The 23,785-nt window shown below is 45.3% G+C and overlaps 1 protein-coding gene across 2 annotated transcripts in view; it reads right to left on the bottom strand.

Moving 5' to 3' along the window:
• Positions 1 to 15,892, bottom strand: part of FGD3 (FYVE, RhoGEF and PH domain containing 3) — an 81,468-nt gene extending 65,576 nt beyond the window's left edge. For both annotated transcript variants that reach the window (XM_053577843.1, XM_053577861.1), the window contains exon 1: positions 15,612 to 15,892. The gene's annotated coding sequence lies outside the window, so the exon portion shown is untranslated. The remainder of the gene's footprint in view (positions 1 to 15,611) is intronic.
• Positions 15,893 to 23,785: the final 7,893 nt, after the last annotated feature.

The following is a 23,785-nucleotide window of genomic DNA, read 5'->3' as shown; positions in this document are numbered from 1 at the left end:
ACAGTGACACCCTCATGGAGCATTTGTTCATCCACTCAACAAAAATGCAGTTGAGAGATGCCACGTGCCAGCCCTTAGATCCCAGATCAGGACACATGGGCATATGGAGTTTGTCCCCAGCTTCTGTCTGATCCTGTCAGCCCCCACCCATCTAAGGAAGTTGAGCTGCCATGCCCAGTTGTGACAGGGATGGAATGACCAGTGTTTCAAAGGACAGCTGAGCTTGGATTCAGGCTTACACCTTGGCACATAAGTGGTGTGACCTCAGGCACATCACTGGGCCTTTTTAAGTCTCTATTCTTCCTCTATAAAATAAAGAAAAGATGAGAGACATGTTTGAGTTTTTGTGAGGAAGGCGGTCCCAGCTCATGGCAGGTGCTCAAAGGATCTTGGCCACTGTCATCTGAATCACTATTGCTTGCCATCCAGTGTTCAGGCCCTGGAGTCTTGGTTCCTGCTCCCTGAGGGGCCAGACCCCCATGAAGAGACAGCCCTGGACCATCTCAGACTGGGAAGGACAGCACCTGCGACCATCATCTGGTTCAGCTGTTCCCCTTCGTGACCTCCCTGAGCCAGAAAGCCAGTGGTAGGATCCCATCAGGACCAGGGAACTCAGGCTGAGGCCCAGGTCCTTTGGGAGTACAGAACTGAACTAAGGATGAGGTGAATGCTGGCTGCCCAGTGGAAGGTCAGGGATGACGATCCAAAAGGCAAGGTTGTGCCAAGTGAAGCATAAAAAAAGAGTGGGCCAGCCTGAGCAAAAGTGAGACTTCATCTCTACCAAAAACAGAAAAACTAGCTGGGCATTGTGGCAGGCACCTATAGTCCCAACTACTTGGGAGGCTAAGGTAAGAAGATTGCTTAAGACTAGGAGTTTGAGGTTGCTGTGAACTATGATGATGCTACTCTACCCAGGACAACAGAGTCTTCTCAAAAAAAAAAAAAGAGAGAGAGAGAGACAGAGAGAGAGCAGGGGGTAGGGAATAGGGAGTTGTCAACATTTGAAAGCAGAACGAAGGCCAAGAGTCCTCTCCTCAGCGAGTGGTGAGCAAAAGGAAGTGATGCCTCCATCTGCGAATGATGCCATCCAAGAAGAAATAAGTTAGTGACAGCCAGCCTCCTCCTCCAACAGCCCAGTGATCACACTTTATGTAGCCCTTCCCACTGTGACTAGGACTGATCCATGAACACAAGTGTCCAATAGGACACTATGGAAATGATAGGGTGACTTCTGAGGCCAGGCCATATATAACACTGCAGCTTCTGCCTTTACCTCCTGGATTAATCTTGGGGGAAGCTGGCTGCCATGTCATGAGGATGTTTAAGCAGTCCTAAAGAGAACCCTTTGTGAGGAGGATCTGAGGCCCCCAGCCAGCAGCTGGCACCTACTTGCCATATGTGAGTGAGTCATTTTGGAAATAGATCCTCAGTTTCAGTTGAACCTTCAGATGAGACCACAGGGCCAGCCACCATCTGACTATAACCACATGGAAGATCCCTGAACCAGAGAGATTCAAGACATACTCAAATTCCTGACCCACTAAAACCAAACAGAGTTAATAAGTATTTACTATTGTTTCAAACCACTAAGTTTTGGGTAATTTGTTAGGCATTAATAGGCAAAGGATATAATATTTTCATGAGGAAAAAGGACAAGGGATGATGGGCAGTTGGGGGTAGTAGATCAGAGAAGAGTGCTCTGGAAAGTAGCAACATTCTAATTTCTCTGTCTAGTTACTCCATTCATGTCCCAATAGTCAAAATGGTTCCTCAATCCTGAAGTGCTCCTGGCCACTATGGAGGGCTCCTAGGGGCCATAGTGATGGTTTGCATGTGTTGTTCAATCTCAAAGATCCTGAATAACTTCATGGAGTCAGAGACTCTTCAGAGAAAGGCCACATGCCCTCAGCATCCCCTTAGGCTGTCATCCACCCCCAAGCAACTCACTGCACAGCAAACCTCAGGGTGACTTCCTGCCCAGCATCAGGGTGGAGGTGTTCCCAGGTGAAGCATCCACTCTTGTGAGAAATACAGAGCCATCCAGAAAGGAAGGGAGGCATCTGACCCAGAACAGGTAATATGCCCAATAGGGACCATAGACAAGCTCTTGGTTTCCCAGTTCTTAACTCTTGGTTCACCATTCAAGTGAGGAGTATGTATCCACCTCTGTGCACCAAGAGCCAGAACATAGGGGTCATTTAATAACAGGCCTTATGTGTACAAACTCACTGCATATCAGGTATTATGTTCGCCCTTCCTGGCATTATATGTCTAAATACTTACAAGAAACCCATGAATTTGGTATATTATCTCCCATTCCACAGATGAAGGAGCAGAGTTCCAGAAAGAAGTTAACTTGTTCCAAATCTCACAACTGAGGAAGGGAGAGGGAGAATTTAAGACCAGGCCTAAGTCTAGGCCAAGATCTTAAGGAGTGAAGAACGAAGACCTTGCCTCAGGCTTCCCAAAGGCTGGCAAAGAGACAGTTCTGCAAATGGGTATGCCCAATTAAAGTGCCAGGTACAAGACTACAGGTGAGGATGGGTGTGTGGGTCTGTGCATGCTTGTGTATACATGTGTGCACCTTTGCATGTGTACACAGAAGGAAACGCAATAGAAATGTCTTAGAAATCAGTGAGGAGAGGATGAATCACTCGGTTAACATGGAGAAGGACAAAATCTGGGCTCACTACCCCCCACCACATACTATTCCTTCCCAGGGCTGCTACTAGTTTGCCTTCTGTGGGGAAAGTGTCCACTTGGTGTCTAGAGGTGAATTTCAGGTGCACTTTCTCAATGAAGTCATGTTACCCCTGGTGATTTTGCAGCCTTTGAGTGGAAAGCAGCTTATATTTACTAATAACATGGTATGAGGCAAACCCTGTCCTAGGCTGGTTTGTGATGCGCATGAGGATATGGGGACATAGGGACATGGGAATACAGGGATATGGCAACACAGGGATGTGGGGACATGAGGACATAGGAACATAGGGACATGAGAATATAAGGACAAAAGAACATGGCAATATGGAGATATGGGGACATGAGGATGTAAGAACATGGTGATCAGGCACATGGGGACATGAGGATATGGGGACATGGGGAAGTGGAGACACAGGGATATGGTGATAGGATGACATGGAGACATGAGGATATGAGAACGTGAGGACTAGGGACATGGGGATATAGGGACATGAGGACATAGGGGTATGATGTTATGGGGACATGAGGACATAGGAACATGGTGATTGGTGACATGAGAATATGAGGGCATGGGGAAGTTGGGATACAGGGACATGGGACATGGGACATGAAGACAGGGACATGGGACATGAGGACATAGGGAAATAGTGATATGGAGACATGAGGATATAAAGACATGGGGACATGAGGACATAGGGACACATTTTTAGGCATCAACCTTCCAAAATACCCATACAAATGAACAAGGACAATCTGTACACTCCTATTTCTAACAGGGAAGTGTTGGAGATGTGCTGAATGTCCAAAAGCAGAGAACTGGTTCAATCAGTTATCATATTTCAAGATTTATTATAATAAGTAATTTATTTTATTAAATAATACAATTATCATAATAAATAAAATGAAATAAATTTTAAAAGCAAGATAGTGTGGTTACCAACATAGGGATAGATAGAACAATGGCACTAATAGATTTTCACTTATTTGTTCAATTGATTGTCAATGAAGGTGCCAATGCACATTCACAAGAAGAGATAAAGTCCTTTCAACAAATAGTGATGGGACATTCAGATATTCATACTAAGAAAATGAAACTTGACTCCTCATGTTAGGTAATTGCCCCAGAGCATCCCCCCCCTTTTCACCTCACTCACTCTAGACACAGAAAATAGCTAGAAATGAACCAAAATCTTAATTGTGAATGCTACAACTACAAATAAGTGAAAATATTCATGAATTTGACATTGACAAAAATTTCTTAGGATCTCAAAGGCACTGCCCACAAAAGAAAAACTTCATAAACAACTCCATCAACATGAAAAACTTCTGCTCTTCCAACAGTACCATTAGGGGCATGAAAAGAGAAGACATATATGGGCCCTAGGTGGTAATATGTCATAGCAGGTTTATCAGTTGTAAAAAAGGTGTCCTCTGGTGGGGGATGTTGATAATGGGGGCATTTCTGAATGGGCAGGGTAAGGATATATGGGAAACCTTTGTGCCTTCCTCTCAATTTACTGTGAACATAAAACTACTCTAAAAAAAATGAAGTCTTTAAGAAAAAATTTTAAACAGAAGCCAGAAATTGGGAGAAAACATTTGCCATACATATATCTGACAAAAGACTTGTGTACAGAATATGTAAAGATTCCTACATATCAATTTCCATTGCCAACCGGCTCCGCAGTGCAGCCGAACCTGTGGCCTCCACCCCAGCCTCCTGCATCCAGCAAGCTGGCAATACATCTCCCAGAGCGATCTCATGGGTCGACCGGGAGAGGAAGGTGAGTAGTATGAGGCTGCACAGGGGCACACCCTCCAACGTATCGTCCTCACTGGGCAGCAAGAGGTCTCCTGGATCCCCGCCTCACAGACAAGCATGCCATTTGACCATCTTGGGAAGTAAGGAGTGCCACCATTGTACCAGTGTTTGCTTAGGGTCTTCACTGTATTTTCTTTTAAACAACAACGATAAGATTGAAAAAAAAAAAAAACCACTCAAAAGACCCAGCACAAAACCAACAGTGGATTTTTTTAATTTTTTTTTTTGGCCAATGGCAAGAAGATGGGACACCCTTAGCACTGAGGAACCTTGCTCCCTGGCTGCCCAGCTCATCCCCACAACCCTGGGCCACAGGAGGCAACTGCCAAGTCCCCAGCCCAGCCACCTGTTCTGCCACTGCTCCCACTTGCTAGAAGAGGAACGCCTTAGTGCTGCAGCTGGGTCTCACATGCCATCAGAAGTGGCTGGAGGAACTCACGTTAGGAAGTGGTGTGGTCACTCAAAAGCAGGTCCCACTGGGTATTATGAGCCTCGGAACTGAGGAGATACACCCCCCACCTCTCCTTTGCCTCTCCTTGGAGACCTCGAGTGGATGGAGAGGTAGTAGGGCCAAGATGCTTTGTGTGTTTGTTTTGTGTGTTTGTGGCTATATTTGACCTGTGTTCCCCAGGGCAGCAGGTGCTACGTCCCCACCTCCCAGGGTGAATTCCTTTCTCCCATGTCTCCTAACAGGGGCATGGAGTGGGCTGTGACATCCACATCCCTCATGGCACAGAGGGTCCTCACCACCCCTAGACTGTCATCAGCCTGTGCCAGCCCCACCATCCATTCTTGGTCTTAAGGCAGAATCTGTGGACACTACTTCTAAAAACATCTGACTGTGGATTATAAATTACTCCCCTGGTTCTGATAGTCACCTGGGGTCTCCCCTCTCCCCAGGTTTTACCTTTCTGAGGAGGAGGAGCCTGAGGTTAGGATCACGGTGTTGGATTTCCCCATCCTTCCTAGTTAACTCCTGGTTTTGTTTTTATTTTTGTTTTCTCTGTGTGTTTTTCCTAATTTATTTACCTCTGTTTCCCCTCCCCCGCCCCAAACCCCACCCCCGCTTTTTTTTAATCACAGAGCAAAGCTTTTCATTACTTTGTAATTTAAAAAACTGAAAAAAATACTGAAGAACTTTGGGGGGAATTTTGTACTTTTTTCCTGTGTGAATATTGGACTTTTTTGAGCTTTATCGTGGTTGTTAATTTGAAGTAATAAAGTAGAAAAGGATTAAAAAAAAAGTCAATTTAAAAAATAAGAAAAAGACTGCAATGGGTTTTTGAGTAAAAAGTTACCTAAATGGACAATAAGCATGTGGGAAGGTGGTCAATACCCCCTGTCCTCGGGGAAACTCGAATTGAAACCATAATGAGGTATCATTACTCCTCCATCAGAAGGGCTATAGTTACAAAGACTGACAATGCCAAGCGTTGACAAGGATGTGGAATAAATAGGACTGTCAATGCAAAACTCTAGCGGAAACAGAAAATTGTACTACGTACAACCAGTTTGGGAAACTATTTGGTATTTTCTCACAAAGTTAAACAAACTCTATTACCAGCAATTCCACATCTAGACATCTACCCAAGAGAAAAGAAAACACCTGTCCACACAAAGACCTGTACACACATGTTCATAGCAGCTGTACTCACAATAACTCAAAACTGGAAACAACCATGTGCCCATCAACTGGAGAAGCATAATAAAGTGCAGTGTAGCTGTACTATGCAGGGAACATGACTCAGCAAGAAAAAGGAACGAGCTACTACTGATATAACAATGATGTGGATGCATCTCAAAAGAAGCCAGACACAAAAGACTACATGAGGTGAAGTTCAAGGACAAGCAGAACTGGTCCATGAAGTCAGAACAGTGGTAGCCTGTGGAGCTCTGAAGGGGGGATGCCTTAGTTTACCAGGACTGCCATAACAAAGTTCCACAGCCTGAGGGGGCTGAAACAACAGGAATTTACTTTCACGGCCCTGGAGGTTGAAGTTTAAATTAAGGTGTCAGCAGAATTGCTTTCTCCAGAAGCCTTTCTCTTTAGCTTGCAAATAGCCATCCACAGTCTTCCCTATCTGTGTGTGTCTATGTCCTGGTCACTTCTTCATATCAGACACCAGTCACACTGGATCGGAGCCTACCCTAAGAGCATCATTTTAACTTAATTGCCTCTTTAAAAGCCCCGTCTCTAAATATAGTCACATTCTGAGGTACTGAAGGCTGGGAATTCAACATGGATTTCACAGAGACACAGTTCAGCCCATACCAGCCCCTAAAAATAGGCACAAGACAGGGATATCTGCTCTTACCACTCTTACTCAGTGTAGTGGTGGATGTTCTAGCCAGTGAAATAAAGCAAGAAAGGGAACTAAAATGAATGCAGAGGAAGGAAAGAAAGGAAGAAATAAAATTGTTCATGTTTGCAGAACATCCCAAGAAGCTATAAAAATTCCCGGAACTAACGAGTGAGTTCAGCAAGGTCACAGATACAAAATCAATTCACAAAAATCACTTGAATTTGTATATGCTGGCAATGAACATGCAGACACTAAAGTTAAAACTACATCACCATTTACACTCAAAAAAAATTTAAATATAAACCTCACAAAGCATTCATAAAGCTTATATGCTGAAAACTACAAAAGGCTGGTGAAAGAAATAAAAAGATCTAAAAAAGAAATTGGGCAGCACCTGTGGCTCAGTCAGTAAGGCGCCGGCCCCATATACTGAGGGTGGCGGGTTCAAACCCGGCCCCCACCAAACTGCAACAAAAAATAGCTGGGCGTTGTGGCAGGCGCCTGTGGTCCCAGCTACTCCAGAGGCTGAAGCAAGAGAATCGCTTAAGCCCAGGAGTTGGAAGTTGCTGTGAGCTCTGTGATACCATGGCACTCTACCAAGGGCCATAAAGTGAAATTCTGTCTCTACAAAAAAAAAAAAGATCTAAAAAAGAAATAGACATGTGTTCCCAGACTAATAATAACAACAAAGATATCCATTCTTGCCACAGTGATCAGCAGGTTTAGTTAAATTTTTATCAAAATTCCAGCAATATCTTGTATAGATATAGACACATTTGTTCTAAAATCTTTATGGAAAAGCATGTGACCTAAATAGCTAAAGCAATTTTGACAAAGAGAAATAAAGTGTGAGGAATTACTGTACACAGTATGAGGGCTTCATCTGCAGCTACGGAGGTGAAGACAGTGTAGTACTGGTTGAGGGATGAACACAAGGATCAATGGGACAGCATGGAGAAACCAGAAAGAGACCCAGACAGGCTCAGCCAATAGGTTTTTGACAAAGGCACAAATTCAGCAGTCTTTTCAACAAATGGTGCTGAAACAACTGGACACCCATAGGAAAAAAGTGAACCTGTATCTAAACCTCAAACCTTACACAAAACTTAATGCAAAATGGATCACAGATTTAAATGTAAAGTGTAAAACTATAAAACTTAAAGAAAAAATAGAAAACATTTGGGATCTAGGCCTGGGCAAAGAATTCCTAGACTTGACAGCAAAAGCATCCATAAAAGGAAAAGCTGACAAATAAAGAGTTCATCAAAATTTTAATCTGCTTTGTAAAAGACCCTGTGAAGAGGACAAAAAGACAAGCTACAGACAGGGAGAAAAAGTTTTACAAACCACATATCCAGTGAAGGACTAGTTTATAAAATACACAAAGAACTCTGAGAACTCAACTGTAATCCAATCCAATTTGAAAATGGGTAAAAGATACTAAGAGACATTTCACCAAAGAGGATATACAGATGGCAAATAACCACATGAAAAGATGTTATCATCCCTGGCTTATTGTACCCTCAATGAATCCCCAACAATAAAAAAAAAAAAAAGAAAAGAAAAGATGTTATCATCATCATTAGGAAACGCCAATCAAAATCACAATGAGGTATCACTACACACCTATCAGATCAGCTAAAATAAAAAATAGTGACAGCACCTAATTCTGATGAAGATGCTGAGAAGCTGGATCATTCATACACTGTTAGTGGAAATGTAAAATGGTGCAGCCACCCTGAAAAACAGTTTGGCAGGTTCTTACAAGACTAAATATGCAACTATCCTGCAGCCCGGCAGTTGTGCTTCCAGGCATTTATTCCAGAGAAATAAAAACTTATATTTACATAAAAATCTGTTCAACTATACTCAGAGAAGCTTTTTTTTTTTAATTTTTGTTTCTTTTTTCGTCAAAGAAGCTTTATTCTTAATAGTCAAAAACAACCCAAATTTTCTTCAATGAGTGATTAAACTGTGTTATGTCCGTACCATGGAATGCTATTCAGCAACAAAAAGGAATACACCATAGATACAGCCAACAATCAGGTGGAATCCCAAGAAATTATGCTGACCAAAAAAAACAGACAAGTCCAAAAGCCTACACACTATATGATTCATTTATATACCATTCTTAAAATGGCAAAATTATAGAAATAGAGAACAGATTAGCTTCTGTCAGGGGCAGGCAGGAAGTGGGGGAGGATGTCAAAAGGCAGTAGGAGGGTTTCTGTGGTGTTGGCTGATCTACATCTAGACTGTACCAATATTGAATTCTCAGCTATGATACTGTCCTATGCCATTGTGCAAGATGTCCCATTGAGGGGACTGGATAAAGGCCCACAGGAGCTCTATATTATTATTTCTTACAACTGCATAAGACTATACAGTTGTTTCAAAATAAAAAAAGTTTAATTTAAAAAAAAGAGCTAATGGAGTCTCTTGGCTCTTAGGAGAAACAGCAGGTTGATGAGTGACAGAATTCCTCGGCAGAATCAGAGTTGGGCCTCCTGGCCCCTGCCTGTCTCCCGGCCTTATACCTGGCCTCACCAACAGCACTCAGAGCACTTTTTCTTGCCCTCATGTGTCCTGCTTATCACCCTGTTCCCTCAGCTCCTTGGCTACCTGGCCAGACCTCTTTCACTGCCCACACAAACTCCAGGATCTGCAGACTGGCAGATTTCACATCACTGTCATTCTCCAGCCAGACTTTGAGTTCCCATAAACACAGGTGAACAAAGCATCCTCTCTATTTCTCCTCTTCCAGAAGAGAAAGTTATGGTTCAGAGAGGTGGACTGTCAAGGCCATGCCACTCAGAAACTAGTGAAATGCAGCCCAGGTACTACTAGGATGTAGCCCGAGGTGCAGGGCACAGGGAAGCCAGGGGCTCAAGGAGAGGGGGTGGAGGCAAGGAAAGAACCCCATTCAGTGACGGGGAAACTGAAGTTCAGAGAAGTCGGATGCCTTTACTCAGTCAACAACCATTTTCTGAGTAGCTGCTAGGTTACAGACAAACACTTTGCAGACTCTGAAGACAGTTTGCAAAGGAGACCTGTAGAGACCCTCAAGGCTGCCACTCCTCCTGAACAATGTGACCCCTGTACCTGCCTTTCTGCTTAATTGTTAGAGTCACAGCCAGCCATTAGGGCTGCAAAGGCACGGGGGTCAGAGCTCAGATGCTTCTCCAGTCACCCGCCTGTTTTGGGGAACCAAGAGCCACAAGTCTCACTTCCTTCTTGGCACCCTTCAGTCCCCAAGGATAGGACAAAGTGTCTACATTGAGTTATTCTTATCCCTTTGACAGAATAGGAGAAAGCCACAGAAATATCAGACTAGCCAGGGGCAGAAGGGGTGAGATCAGAGTAGTTATTTCCAATGGGCTTTAGATGGGGAGCATCTTTGTCAGCTTTCAGGTCCTAAGACAAGTCCCACTGAACATAGGACCTAACAACAGACAGACCCAGGGAAACCTTGACCACGGCTGTCTCTGGGTGGTGAGCTTCCAGGAATTTTAATTTTCTTCTCAATGCTCCTCAGTAATATATATATTTTCACAGGGAAAAAAAAAAGCTACTTATTATATTTGTAATTGGGAGAAAAGCCATGTTTAAAATTAAAAGAATAAAAGCTTCTTGTTGCTCATCCAAGATTCCTAACCTGAAACTATTGCCCAATAAAAGGCAGCTATCTCCACATCTGTTTACGTATGGAAAATTTAATTGCTACTTAGCTGTTGTAAATCTCTCTAAGGAAAAATGTGGTCAAGAAACCAAAAAAGAAGGGACTCCAAGTATAATTTTGCTTTCTGAAAATACATTTTTTGCAAAAAGTTTTCTAGGTTGCTTTAAACTGAAATTGCATTTGGTCCAAAGATAGACGTTATTTCCTAAACCTTGGCACTGCCTTTAACATAACCTGCCCTCTCTCCTCATCAGGCAGCTAGGAGTGTGGACAAGCTCAGATCTGGAAGCGTGAGGCTCCTGTACAAGTGATGTTGGCTGAGGCCCTTCACCCAATATGGGGCGAATATCCCTCAACACCAGGCTACTGGAAAACACATGTAAAACACTGAGGTGTGAGGAGCTCACTAGCCTCACTCCCTTTAATGTCCATATATTTTTTAAAAAGAGTTGCTTTAAAAATATTTGACAGTTTAGTCACCTCAGCCAAGAGGAGCTTTTAGCATTGAACTGGAGAGGCAATCCCAGTTCCAAATTGTTAGACAAAGTGACATTTTGAGAGCTTTCCACTCAGGAGACAATTACAGAGCAGGGTCAGCTGTGATAACATTTAAGACTGAAGTGGAAGCAATTGTTTCTTATCTTTAATAAAAAGCTCTGATGTGTCTATATTTAAACAAAGTGCTGGTGCCTTTTTTTTTTTTTTTATCCTGCAAGTAAAAAAATTATCAATATGTAAATAGACAGTGATACATAAAAACTAAGGCAATAAAGGGGTGGCCACGCCCCCACTCAATCAGGGCCTGAATAAAGGATAATTCCAGCATTGTTAAGGGGCAGCTGCACAGCGTCAACCAGAACTGCTCATAAGCTCAGGGAGATGCAGGGACCCTTCCTGTGCATTCTATGCCCAATCTAGACATCTCACTCTGCCAAGTGGCATTTTCACCATCACTTGGATCCACCCTTTACTTTTCAGTCTTTAGTCCCAGCTCCTGATTAACCAAAGACTATTCAGAATTCAGCATGCGTTTATTTAGAGGTCTTCTTTTAAGGATACAATGCTGAGCTGGGAGGTCTGGGAAGAGAAGATAACTAAAAAAGATGGGAGTGCAGACCCCTAAGGATGCTTATAGCAGCATGGTCTTAAGGGAGGAAAAAAAGAAGAAGGAAGGGAAGGAAAGGGAGGCATGTCCCTCAGCAGGGGTCTGAGCAACACAGTGTTAAGGACAGCTTCTGAATTGGAAGGTGGAGGACAAGGCTGGGAGGGCTTCAGCTTTATTTACATTTTCATTTCAACAATAATATATGAATGTGTCCTTTGCATACACTTGAGAATAAACAGAGATATTTATGAACATCTGCTTACACCCACCATGAACCCCATGCAACATGCACATGAGCTGGAAACCAGGGCATGTTAAGAAACCCTTGGGGAGTCATGAATGGTCTCTAATAGACAGATTAGGGCAATTAATTATCCCTGAAGCAGCATAGTTTGTTTTTCAGACAAAAGTTTTTCAAACTTAAGGAAAACGATCATGGAGAAGATCAGAGGAACAGATACCCGCTTTGCCACTGAAGATCTTAGACCGTCAAATTTCCTCTATTCTATACCTGGGGAAAAAGTCAGGGTCTGCTGACCAGGACCTGCAAGCCTACTTCATGCCTGTGGTGAAAGGCCAGCAGTTTTGTTGTTTTTTTATTTTGTTTTTTGAGATGGGGAGCTGTCACCCTGGGTAGAGTGTTGTGACTTCATAGCTCACAGTGACCTCTAACTCAGGCTCAAGCGATCCTCTAGCCTCAGTTTTTCTATTTTTAGTAGAGACAGGGTGTCTCTTTTGCTCAGGCTGGTCTCAAATTCATGACCTCAAGCAATCCACACGCCTCAGCCTCCCAGACTGCTAGGATTACAGGCGTGAGCCACCGCACCCGGCCAAGCCAGCAGTTTTGTTCATTCAGTTTACCACTACCACAGCAGCTGCACAGATCCTTGGGGCACAGATGTTTCAAGGACTAAGAACACAAGAAGCAAAGTGTACACGAGGTGCAGTTTACTTTAGGATGTTACAAGTTCAGCGTAAGACAAATTCAACAAAAAAATTCCACCTTGTTGATTATGTCTAGCTGGACTATTCTGAGATGCAAAATAATTTACCCAGAGAAGACAGGCTAGGCATGATTAGAATGACTAGAAATTAGCTTCCAGAAAATAAGATGCCTTCCTCATTTATTTGTTCAACAAGTATATATTCATACTCTCCATTTTCATTTTAAAAGCCCTGCAGTAAAATTTCTAAAAGACTAATTGGATTCCTTTGTGAACACACTAGACCTGAATTGGGAGCGTCCTGGTGTCCAAGCAGCCCTCACCGTGTGGGCTCCCTCCACTTCCAAGGTCTTTCTCCTGGGCCACCCACCTCTCTTCACACTTCTCAGGGCCAGATGGACAGAGGCAGCCAGCTCTATGTGAGAAGCAGACCTCCAGAGCTGGAGGGCCCTGCCTCCGTTTCTGCCCATCCAGGTGGAGGGAATAGCACTGTCCCTGAGCCATCCACAGTCTTTTAGGGGCTCTTATTCTCCAAACCGCTCCTGTACTAAATTTGCCAACCTAGAATGGCCCTTCCTCACCCACTTTGTCCCCCATCTGTTGTCACAACTCAAGACAAGTGTATTCAGGCTTTGCTGTCCCCACTCCAAGATCTACCTGGAAAATACAACCTGCTTTCACTTTTCTATTACTTTTCCCCCTTTCTTTTCTTTTTAAAAGTCATCTCACTTCTCTGCATAGATGCTCTTAAGGATTTATCTGGTTATTTTTATCCTCTGTACATTAAGCTGAACCAAATCCTTTCATAATAAGATGTGAACAAAAGAAGAAAGAAGGAAAGGGAAAAAAGGAAGAAAGAGGGATGCAAGCAAAGAGAGAAGAGGGTAGGAAGAAAGGGGAGACAACGGAGAGAAGGAAGGGAGCTGATGAGCTGGTTGGTTACTTAGTTAGTTGAGCCCTTGCTGGTGGGCACATGGCTCCCTGGGCAGCAAGGACAGGGAGAGCTCCTCAGCGGGCTGTGGTAGGAGGAAGGGGCCACACCCCTCACCAGCAAATAAGGGCAGTGACAGCAACACAACCAGGGATAGCCTCAGCCTCCCTGCTTTCTGGGCACATCTTTACACATGTGAGCATCTCATACCTTGCAGGACCACCAGCCCACACAGACACATGCCAGGCTGAGAACTACCTAGTGGCCCCAGGGAACCTGGGAATGCTAAGCCACAGCCATACCCCAAACCCATTCTGTTCCTAAGCATCCCCATATACTAGTCCCTGGGTGCACCACCTTGGGATGTCCTGGAGAACATGCACTCTGACGCCGACCTGATGCTGCAGGCCTCAGTCAGCAGTCATGCTCATAAGCTGAGGAAGGGGCATATAGGGACAATGGAGAAACGGACGTGCACATCTCCCCCACAGAGAGGGTGGGCAGACTTCCCACCCCACTGCAGATAGGCACAAAGTTGTTAGACATAACTGAGGATGAGACACTCCCATATGAGCCACACACAGTGCAAATGCATCCCTCAGCTCCTTCACCCAAGAGCAAGCCACAGTGGGTGACACATGACCCCATTTATAGCTGGAAAAACACAGTAGAATGGGGCCAGATTTCTATCCACATCCCCTTTCAGGCACCAGCCCCTCAGTTTGCATACCCCACAGTGGCAGGAGGATGTGACACCCCAGACCACGTGTGACCCCCCTCTCATGGGCATTCAGAGCAGAGCCAAGACCATGAAAGTTAGCTAGGAACCACATGACAATTAGCAAGGGTCCAGAGAAGGAGCTTTCATGATCTCAGTTAGCAGATGAGAAAACTGAGGCCTCTGGCCCCTGCCCAACCCCTGCCTAATGGTGCTCTCTTTGAGTCCTGAAGCCTGAGGATAAGGAGGTGCCCTCAAGACATAGCCTGACCCTGGAGCAGACAGAGTGAGCCAATGGCCTTTGTTGAGCCAGGAGGGGCCCCTGGCCCCTGGGACCCTATGTCTAAAGCCAGCTAGCCTCCGCTAGCCATCCACTGCCCCAACACAGGACCCTGGAAAGGAAGCATGGCTGCTAGAGAGCAGCTGGGATTCACTGCCACTGAGAAATGTGTAACTTTTCTGTACAATATGACTTCCTTGGGACACTGGAGCTGTGTTTGCTGTCATCTTTTTAAAAATTAAATCCTACCCCCCTCCCACACACAAACACACATGCATTAGATACAACACACTCATTATTTTCACTTCAAATTGATTTTAGACAATGATGCCCATTTTTTCATTTATCCTAGAAAATGACAACAATTTTAACTATCCTGATTCACACACACAGAACCCAAGAAACATAGAGCCAAAGTGTCAATGACAATCTGGAGTCCCCAAGGACCAGAGGCACAAACCACAAATCAGGGCCATGACCCTCCAAGCCTCTTTCTATAAAGTTCCTGGTGTGGTTATCCCAAAAGCTAGCTGTCTTAATGAATCTCAAACTTCCACATGGCAACGCACCCCTTTTCAACCTGGTCTTATTTTCTCCCTTACAAGAGGCGACACTTAGGGGAAATGTTGACCAAGGATAGTAACATTAACACAAAGAAAGAAAAGGCAGTCTGACATGGGGTCTCCATGGAAACCTCATAGGCAATGGTATGTTTTTTAAGCACACTATTTTTCCTTCCATTCATTCATTTGAAAAGAAATGGAAAGAGTGGGGAAGGGGGGGTAAATCCAGAAGAAAAATAAAAAACAGGTCTCATTACAGCGTCCAATATGGATCATTCTGTCCACCAGCCAGGGACCCCAGGACGCGCCGCAGGGGCCGTCACGGTGGCCTTCCACAGCTCCTTCCCAACTTTGCCATGCTGAAGAGGGGCAGAGGGCTGATTAAACCCCCTGTTCAAATTACACTCCAGGCAGCCGCCGCCTCCTCCTGGAGAAGGCTCCCACCATCCCCACCCCCTGGAAAATGAGCAGCTGCTCAGTCAGGATACCCGGGAAAAGACCCACAGGGCTCTCAAAGCCACCTGAGACAAGGGAAAGTCTCCACCTTTTCAAATCCTACTCACCGCCTTCCCTGGAGGACGAAAACTATTAAAAAAAAAAAAAAAAAAGAAAGAAAGAAAAAACAAGAAAAGCCCGCGGCTCTCCACAGCCGAGCACGGACAAACTCAGCCAGCCGGGACAGCTTCGGGAGGTGCCCGGGGCGGGTCCCAAGAGAGCCGGCGGCCGGGAAGGGCAGCTCCGGTCAGGCAGCGTCAGCCCAGGGCTGGGTCCTGCCGAGCGGTCCTGCCTCCGGCCCAGCCCCGCAGGTCCCCGCGGCACCCGCAGGCAGCCGCCTTGTCTTCTCGTCGCCGCAGCTGCAGGGACACGCTGAGCCCTGACAAAGCCGCACGTGGAAAGCCTGCGCGGCGGGCAGGGGCGCGGGCCGCGATGCCGCCGCCTGCTCACCATGGCAACCGGGCGGGGGGCGGGGCCGGGGCTGGGCGGCGGCCGGTCGGGCCGGTCCTGCGGCTTGGGGCTTCCGAGGGTCCAGACAGCAGGAAGGAAATACTCTTTATTTTTCTTTGCCCTGACACCTTTACCCTGACCCACCACCTCTGACCGACTTTCTAGAGGGTCCAGAGGCAGCAGGAACTTTAAGAACTAGGTCACCACAATGAGCCCCCTTTTTAGGTGTCTGGACACTACTCATGCAGAGGGAGGGTACAGTGGGAAACATGCATTTGCTTAAAGAGGCCTTTGTGTAGAGCCTGTGCGTGCTGTGTGTGTGGTTTGTGTGGTGTATGTGTGTGTTATATGCATGGTGTGTTGTGGTATGTGTGCTGTGTATGTGTGTGGTGTGTAGATGATGTGTGGTATGTGTGTGTTGTGTGTAGGTGGTGTATGGTATGTGCTGTGTTTAGTGTTGTGTGTCTGTGTGTGGTGTGTGATGTGCGATGTGTGTGTGCCCTCAGTGATGGGAATCTTTTTGTCCTCTCCACCAGGCGTGTGCTGAGTACCTGACAGATTTACCTGTTTAATTCTTGCCACAAACCTGTAAAGTAGTGGTTCTCAACCTTCCTAATGCTGCGACCCTTTAATACAGTTCCTCATGTTGTGGTGACCCCCAACCATAAAATTATTTTCCTTGCTACTTCTTAACTGTAATTTTGCTACTGTTATGAATCGTAATGTAAATATCTGATATGCAGGATGGTCTTAGGTGACCCCTGTGAAAGGGTCGTTTAAACCACAAAGGGGTCACAATCCACAGGTTGAGAACTGCTGCTGCAAAGTTAAGGTACTATTACTGCAGCATTTCCATCCCCTAGACAGAGAAGATAAATATCCTGCTCAGGTGAGGCACCTGGACAGTCAGTGCAATAAGGTGCACACTTATTATAAGTGGGAAAGGTGAGTGGGCCTTGCAGAAACCCTGTCCCCAAGTTCATGCCAGCCCACAGGCAGGAACATGAAGTGACAGCCCTGAGGCAAGGCCAGCACTGTCCAGCCTAGTCTCCTTTCACTCACCATCTTACCAGCCTTCTGAAATCTTCAGAAAAATGTCCACAGATGCACAAATGCCCACCATGGTTTCCTCCAGCAGGGAGCTGTTAGGATATAGAGGAGGTCAGAAATTCAAAAGTTGTCACTTCTTCTGTTTATATATGTGTGTGTGTATCTGTATATGTACAGGTATATAAAATATCTTGCAAAAAAATGCACTTATGTATTACTTGTGAAATTAAAAATAAATTCAACAAAGAGAAAATATTTTAAGGGAAAAGGTTGTCCATAAGCACAGAACGGGGGATCTGAGGCTCAGCCCACTCTTCAAGCAAGGAGTCTCAGTACTCTCATCCGTTAAGTAAAGGCCTTCCAACACCCCCCCCCCCGCCCCCCTCCTGTGTTGCTAGAGAATCCCATGAGATGCTAATGCACATGCAGTTCCCAACTAGGGCTCAGCTCATGGTCCCTGCTTCCTTAATATCATTAGGTACCATTATATTACTCCAGAATCTTTTCCTTTTTTTGAGACAGAGTCTCACTATGTCACCCTCAGTAGAGTGCTGTGGCATCATAGCTATAACCAGAAGAGGTTGGTACTCTTTTTTAAAAAAAATTTTTTTAAGACTTTTTTTTTTTTGGAGACAGATTCTCACTCTGTTATGCTCAGTGGAGTGTTACAGCATCATAGCTCACAGAAACCTCAAACTCTTGGGCTTAAGCGATTCTCTTGCCTCAGCCTCACAAGTAGCTGGGACTACGGGTGCCCATCACAACACCTGGCTATTTTTTTGTTACAGTTGTTTAGCTGACCCAGGCCAGGTTTGAATCCGCCACTCTCAGTGTATGCAGCTGGCACCGTAAGCACTGTGCTACAGGTATGGAGCCATTACTCCAGAATTTACATGTGCTCTTAAATTTTTGACCAGAATCTACCATATGTGTTGTTTTAGACAGGTTTTTCTCACCCTGTGATGTATTGCAAACTTTCCCCTATCAATAAATATTCTCCTATGGCCACTGGATTCTTCCTACCCAGTCCTTCCTGGGTCCCAGTCAGTTTTCTGCTGGTGCCTATCTACCCTCCACCACTCCAGCCCCTGACAGCAGGTGGAAATGGATGGAAACCAGCAATGGAGCCTCTTCTCTCCCCTAGCACCGAAGTGCAGAACCCACCCAGCCCTACATGCTGTCATAAATGATGACTTGTTTTTACATGTTCACATGTCCATTTCACAGATGGATGGGAAAATTCCTGCAAGTCCAGAGTATAAGGAACTGAGATCCACCCCAGGCCCCTTTGATTCTTGATTCTTGTGATGGGAAAGGACTGGCAGTGTGGCAGGCAGCCTGTGCCCCAGTCCTGCAGGGTCAGCTTCACGGGACCATCACTGCAGGCCCACACAGTGGGTGACAGTGTCAGAAATGCGAAGCCATGCCTGAAGAGGGCCTGGCCCCCAGGAAATGCTGGGCTTCTCATTTCTCCCTGGGACACGACTCTGAGTTCATCACTCTAAATGTCCTGATCTGAACTTTACTGTTTGCATGGAAAATCTCCACAAGTAAAAACATAGACTCGTGGTCTAGGAAAAATGCCTTCGTCTCACTAGATGCTCTTTTGCTCCTGAAGAGCTGATGTGCAAAATATTATGTGGCCATTAAAATAATTAGGATTATGTAGCAACATGAGAAAACACTTGGAAGAGAAAAGGCAGAACTGTAGAAGTCATGTTGCCACTTGGTAAAAACTATTTCTGCATGTGTCATGGGACTCTGTACAAGTTTTCTTCTTTTTTCTCTTATTGTTGTGATGAAAAATGTATAATAAACAAAAACCAGCAAAGAAGGGAATTTCCTTTGTTTCTGAGCATCCACTATGCTCCAGGCACTTTTCCCTAGGCGAATTCATGTAATCATCTAGGTCTTTCACCTCAAATTCACACACCTCTCAGAGATAGGCTACACCCCCAACTCCTGAAGACTGGAGGGGGCAAGAGCTGCAAGTCCTTCCCCACAAGACCCTGCCCCACAGGGTCTGAGACCATACTGGACATTTTATTCAGAAGCCTCAGCAACAAAAAACATCTTTACTTGAGCTTTGAGCAGCATAAATTTCTCCACGGCACCGAGAAAAGCGGCAGAAACACTTCAACTCCAAGCTTTACCTACTGGGTTTAAAAATATCCAAGCATGGGCAGCAACTGTGGCTCAGTGGGAAGGGCGCCGGCCCCATATACCGAGGGTGGCGGGTTCGAACTCAGCCCCAGCCAAACTGCAACAAAAAAATAGCCGGGTGTTGTGGCAGGCACCTGTAGTCTTAGCTACTCAGGAGGCTGAGACAAGAGAATCGCCTAAGCCCAGGAGGTGGAGGTTGCTGTGAGCTGTGACTTCACAGCACTCTACAGAGGGCAATAAAGTGAGACTCTGTCTCAAAAAAAATAGATATATCCAAGCAGCTGCCCATGCCAATAACATGGTTCTCCTTTGCTACTAGGGGGCACAAAGGTGGCAGTACCTCATCCCCAAAGAGCCACACACACTCTCGTTTCTTTATAGCTTTCAGCCATGAGCCTGTAACATTTTATGAGAGAGGCATGAATGGGACTTCCCATGGATCCAGCAGACTCAGACTCCCACAGGCTCCTGTTGGCCCCCTCTAGGTCTGAGTCTGGAGGAGAAGGAACAGGTGACAGCATGGACTCACCCAAACTGCTGAGCCAGGAACAACCTTCAGTATCTGGGTGTGGCTGCAAGGCACCTGCTGTGTCACACCTGCCAGGGCCAACCAAGCCAGGAAGGGCAGTGTCCCTCAGAGATGTTGAGTCTACCTGCCTGGACACGTAGCAGACTGAGCAGTATCCTGCAGACAAAAACCCATTTTGAAATGGAATTTGTTTGGGTGTCCATTGGTCAAACTGAAGCAGTTCTTAGCAAGAGTGATCAGCGAACATGCCCTGACATGGCAGTTCCAGATTCTCCCTCCTGGGTTCCTGGTCTCGCTTTGAATCTTGACCTGGTGTAGCCATGTCAGCCCCGAGACACTGGGGTTCCCCGGTAGCCTAAAGAAGTGCCCCCCACACTGAACAGGGATTCCCCCTCCTGCACCCTGGAATCCATCTGAAGTGGGTAGCAGTTTCTGTCTTGCATGGCAGCAGCCCCTAGACCTCAACAAAGGAGAACATTAGGGGACCAGAAGCCTCAGGTACTGAGGGCTGAGGATGTTGGCAGAAAGGAGTGGAGGTGGCTGGATAAAGGATGCCAGGGAGGTGTGAGACCACCAAGGCCACATACATATGATGCTTTATTAACAACTACTTTGCTCCAGAAAGTGCCTCAGTGGGGAGACTTTGCAAGAGTTTCCAAAACGATCTCTGTGATGCACCTAGCATCCTCCCTGCCAGGGTCCTCCCTGCTCCCTCTGTGCAGTTCCATTTTCCAGCTCTGCCTAAGGCTCCAATGCTCTGGGATAACATATCCCAGATCCCCAATCCTATCATTACAGGCTGTGCAAACCCACGGGCACCTAAACACAGGGGAACACACAGTGTTTCCACCCATTGAGAGGAGGCTCCCAACCACAGCTGCTGGTATGTTTTCAGGCCGAGACAAAAAATGTAGTAAGGGCAGCATCAGCACATCAGTGTTCCGGGAATATGGTACTTAAACTCATGCCAACTCTTCCTTGGAAAATGGTGTGTTTCAAAACCTCAATTTCAGACACTTTCTTTACTCAGAGAAAAAGAGCAAGAGGGGAGGGACCCAGAAGCCCAGTCACAATCCTGGCATGGGCGGCACCTGTAGCTCAGTGGGTAGGACACCAGCCATATACACCCAGGCTCGCCAGTTCCAACCCAGCCCAGGCCAGCTAAACAACAATGACAACTGCAAAAAAAAATAGCCGGGGCTCGGTGCCTGTAGCTAAAGCGGCTAGGGCACCGGCCACATACACCCAGGCTGGCCAGTCTGAACACAGCCCAGGCCAGCTAAACAACAATGACAACTACAACCAAAAAAAAAAAAAAAATAGCTGTACACCTATGTCCCAGCTACTTGGGAGGCTGAGGCAAGAGAATAGCTTAAGACCAAGAGTTTGAGGATGCTGTGAGCTGTGATGCCACAGCATTCTACACAGGGCAAAAGCTTGAGACCCTATCTCAAAAAAAAAAAAAAAAAAGCCAGGCATTGTGGCGGGCACCTGTAGTCCCAGCTACTCGGGAGGCTGAGGCAAGAGAATGGCCTAAGCCCAAGAGTTTGAGGTTGCTGTGAGCTGTGACACCACAGCAGTCTACAGAGGGCGACATAGTGAGACTCTGTCTCAAAAAAAAAAAAAAAAAGAGAGAGAGAGAGAGATCCTGGCATGGTGTCCTCTTAGCTTTAGTGTCCAGGTTTCCATGGAAAGGAAGCTTCCAACCCCAACCATGACAGTAGCTGACAAGATTCTCTCCTTGACCAAACTAAGCTCAGCCTCCCCTGAACTCTCTTCTCAACCAGGCTCTGATTTTGGGGATTCTGGGTTAGTCTCTGCATTGTCCAATTTTAGCAAGCAACCTGCACCAGGCATACACAGGGCTAGTCCAAGCCCTGATTATAGGAGAGCCCAGATAAACAAATAAATTAAAATGGGTTCTCATCATCAGAATAGCCAAACATTAACACCCCAATAACAATTAGCACCCCTGTACCCAGAGCTTGGTCTCTAAACACCAAGTTTTAACAAGAACCCAGCATCCTAAGAGAAGTGGCTAATTCAAGGGCTGGGGCAGGGAAAATAACAAGATGAGCCTGAAGCATGTTGTAGTACCCCAAAATGAGGAGGTACAGAGGGAGGAAGGAGGGAAAATATAGAAGATAAATGAGGGCTGGTCCAAAGAACCCAGGACCCAATATGAAGGAGCTTCTAATTGTCAAAGCTGAAACAATTTAAGCAGCAAAGTGTTGAGCAATAATCATATTTTAACCTAAGGAATAAAATAAATACCCATGAATCCATGCTGGCACAGTAATTGAAGAAATCAATAAACAAATGCAGAAATGTTGGTATTTCCTCACAGATTTCCAATGAACAAAGGAGACAAAAACAGAGACCCCACTAACAGACAAATACCAGGAATAAAGGTTGCAGACAAGATCATACAATGGAGGCAAAAATCAGCAGGTGAAAATCTGGGGAGAAAAACAGCATTTGCATATGTTTCCCCAAAGACAATTATCAACTACTAAGGGAAAGATAGTAACTTTATTGTGGAGAAACTTAACCAACTTAACCAAATGGTCAGGATTCATGTTGTGGCCAGTGATGACATACCAACTTTGACAGGATGCACTGAAAAGGACACATCATTTCTATTGTATTCCTGCCAAAAATATATAACCTCACTCCAGTGATGAGAAAACACAGGACAAGCCCAAACGGAGGGGCTTGGTTAAATAAATTTGTTCTATAAAAATAGTTGATCTGTACTCTTAGTCCAAATCATGACAGACAAGAAAAAACCAAGGCACCATTATGAGCTGCGGACAATGCAGGAGAAATAACAACTCGACGCAGAGTGAGATCTTGGAACAGAAAAAAGACCATTTGTGGACAATTTGGTGAAATTTTAAAAAGGCCTATAGTTAATTAAAAATACTGTCCTAATGTAAACTTCCTTAGTTTTGAATATTATACTATGGTTTTGTATGGGTTTATATTAGAAGAAGCTAGGTGAGAAATATAAGAGAATCCTTCGTACTTGTTTTGCAACTTTTCTGTAAGTTCTAGGAGGACATTTAGTTCATCCTTCAAGAGAAAAGCTATTCTGGTTAAAATAAGGTTAATGTCACACCTTCCTACCTATCTTGGAGGCCTGTCCTCGAAGATGTCACCTCCACACCATAGATACGCACGTACACACACACATTGTTCAAGATGTCCTCAACTTCTGATCCCCAGGGTCACTGGGCAGGGTCTCAAAACAGTGATCATCTCTTTGAGGACTGTTCTTTGTGCCTATACCTCATCTGGTTAGGAGCTGTGTATTGCTGGGCAAGTTACCCTCGCTGAGTCTCCATTTCCTCACCCATATAATAAGAATAACAAGAGTACCATCCTCAGCTCAGCGCCTGTAGCTCAGTGGCTAGGGCACCAGCCACATACACTAGAGCTGGCCGGTTGGAATCCAGCCCAGGCCTGCCAAAAAAAAAAATAGCTGGGCATTGTGGCAGACACCTGTAATCTCAGCTACTTGGGAGGCTGAGGCAAGAGACTCTCTTAAGCCCAAGAGTTTGAGGTTGCTGTGAGCTGTTATGCTATAGCGCTCTACTGAGGGCAACACAGTGAGACTCTGTCTCAAAAAAAAAAAAGTCTTAAAAAAAATTTTTTTAAAAGAGTACCAACCTCTTCTGGTTACTGAGAAATTTAAAAAAGGCATCACATGTTAAGGCTTAACACAAGACCTGCACTGTCACCCTCTGCAGCCACACTACTGTAATATCACCTCCCACAGGGCTTGGAGTTCTCTATGACATTTTGGCAATGCTCTATATGGCATTACACCCCTGGCCACTGTAAGGGAGAAAAATTAGTATCTTTTCCTTACCCATTGCAAGGTTCATGGCTGACATCCCTATACCCAAAGATAAGAGAAAAGCATAACAAATTTATTTAACCAAAGTTTCATGTGACATGGGAGCTTTCAGAAAGGAACAGCCAAAAGCCCCAGGGAAAACTATATTTTCATACTCAGGTTTGATAAAAAATGGGACCCCTGTAAAA

This window comes from Nycticebus coucang, chromosome 2 (genome assembly GCF_027406575.1).
Source record: "Nycticebus coucang isolate mNycCou1 chromosome 2, mNycCou1.pri, whole genome shotgun sequence".
Lineage (NCBI taxonomy): Eukaryota > Metazoa > Chordata > Mammalia > Primates > Lorisidae > Nycticebus > Nycticebus coucang.
The sequence above is the reverse complement of the archived record's forward strand: the minus strand, read 5'-3'. Positions and strand labels throughout refer to the sequence as shown.